At 43.8% G+C, this 2,500-nt stretch overlaps 1 protein-coding gene across 1 annotated transcript in view; it reads right to left on the bottom strand.

Annotated features, from left to right (window-relative positions):
- Window positions 1-2,500, bottom strand: part of LOC311234451 (uncharacterized protein) — a 24,121-nt gene that overhangs the window by 20,565 nt on the left and 1,056 nt on the right. The gene's annotated exons all lie outside the window — the stretch shown is intronic.

The raw sequence follows: 2,500 nt of genomic DNA, 5'->3' as shown, positions 1-2,500 counted from the left end.
AGCGCGGCTAAGTAGCATTAGCTCAGCTGCTCCCATGATCCCATAAAAACGTTCCCAACGACCCGTTCCGCCGCGCGGGCCGTCCCCTCGCAACGTTAATACAATACCACATACCCCACAACAGAATCCTATTTCCCTCAAAACGCCAGTGTAGTGATCTAATTAGAAATATAAAAACATAATAGTAAAATACTAGTTTGACCCCTCCGTCGTCATTTCCGGCGAGCTTAGAACGACTTCCGGGTCGGGTTCTAGATAATCCCGATCACCTTAAACATTACATAACTATTTTATCCGCCACGAATATGAAAAATTTTAAGTGCCCTACACATCGCCGTAATCTCAAGACACTAACGATCGACCTTATACATTTGAATTACGTCTACTTTTCCCTCCATTTGCTCCGGTGCCTCAGAGGCTAACGAGCTATCGTTTGTAGCATGTTGCGCGCTACGACACGCACGAGTTCCAACGAGAACGCGCTCTGTCCACACAAGCATGCACGCGCCCCCCTCCATGAAGCTGGGTGGCGCATTTACCGTTGCGTGTGTGCACTTTGGACGTCGCGTGTGTACCCGATCCAATATTAAAAACCGTTCCCCAGCCTTATTATAAGTGCCACTTTACAGATTTAATCTATATACTTCACACATGTTAAACCTAACCATAACTCCTTTCACTCATACACAAACATCATACACAATTGTTTAACCATAGCTTGCAACATACGAGCCTACTTTAAGTACCATTCCAATGCTACAGCCTATTGTTGTAACACGGGACTCGTATATACGAGTCCCATGTTACAGCACAGCCTGCAACATACGAGCCTACCCCACGTACCATTCTAATGTTACAGCCTATCGTTGTTTAAATTTAACATGTCCGGCTGTGCCCAGGGTAAAACTAGACCCTATTCATGCTTCATTTCTACTTTAGAAAATACTACGCATTATGTGCTTAAGCCAATACTATAAGGCGTACTATGCACACGTTCCCCTTGCTCAACCCTGAGCACAAACCTAGACATTGTTCCTAAATACTTCCATACCTATTCTTAATGTTCCGACCACGGGCAGCGTCTCGTTCACTTATGCTAAAATTTCTACTATAGAAAATACTACGCATATCCGTGCTTAACTCTCTTACTGTAAGGAATACTACAGCACTAGTGTGGTTAAAAATCCTGCTCACAGGACCCCTAATCACACAGCCTTGAGCCGCTACCCCTTGGTCAGAACATTTCATTTAATACTTAATTACAGTCATACTTTTAGCAACCCCCCCCGTTGGTTCGAATTGAACACCCGTACACTCCATAACACTCACCTTTAGCGACTTCCAGTCACTTGAAGACGGATCGATTGATCAGTTGTTGTTGTCGTTCAAGGTGAAGAAAGAGGAAGAGAAAAAAAAAAAAAAAAAAAAAAAAAAATTCTCCTTTGTTCTCGTTCAAAAACGGACGTTTCTATTCAAGGGTCACAGCACCAAAACTGTAGTAACTTCCTAGCTTAATCTTCGTACTCTGCGCTGTGTTTTAACCTTATAAAGCTCTTTGAAGTACTACTTAGCTACAAATGCAGATAACCATGTATGTGATGGTTTTCTGCTCGTACACCTTCAGAGAACACGGCGCGGCGGTTGAAGAAATCGAGTTCTGAGCAGTTTGAAAAGGAATCCGTGTTTAATATAAAGGATTTCAATCAATACAAATCAAAGATTTGAAAGAACAATTGCAATAAAACCTGATGGAAGACCTCACTATGCCGAGGTTCACCAGACTTTAGGCTAAATATTCAATATCTATGGGCTTGTCTCGTCTCGGCTTCTTCAGATCGTAGGTTTTCGCGGCCGTCTCTCTGCTGCTGAGTCTGTTGTGGAGAAAAAGGGTGTGTGTTCTTTGTCGCTTCCTGGGTCTCTGTTCGGGTCTCTTGTTGTGTCCTCTACTAGCACGGAGTCCTGCTAATATCAAATTTAGGCTCCGCCTCTAATGTTACGGCAAGCGGGCGTTTTCCAACCTCTCCTCGAGTGTTCCTATTGGAGGACACGTACTCTCAACTCTCATTGGCTAACTCCTTATCGTGACGTTTTACATCGAATTGTGTCACGATGTGGTTTCAAATGGTCTTTTCTTTTGATCTGTGATGGTTATCTGCTCTTTTGTTTTCAGCAGAGACAAACTGGCATCTCAAATGGCAGTTTCATTGTTGGAACAGATGGCCTAGGGCCCTGGGTTGTAAAATCACCCATGTTATTGACTTTCCCAGGAAGGATCAAACGAGACACTGTCTCCTACTCAATAAGCGTCTGCTTGTTTCAACCCCCCTCCACAGAGATTTGAGGAAGCCCGAACCAACAGCCGCATTACCAAGTCAGAGGTGTCTCGTTTCTTGTACTTTAGGAGGGGGGGGGGAGAAAAGTGTATGCATTGTACCTCTGTGTTTTCGCCATTCTGTGCTTCATGATATACAGTACAATGAACACCAGTTTGGCTGGAATT

The sequence above is a fragment of the Notolepis coatsorum genome, assembly GCF_963971535.1.
Source record: "Notolepis coatsorum genome assembly, chromosome: 9".
Lineage (NCBI taxonomy): Eukaryota > Metazoa > Chordata > Actinopteri > Aulopiformes > Paralepididae > Notolepis > Notolepis coatsorum.
This window is presented reverse-complemented; position numbering and strand designations above follow the sequence as displayed.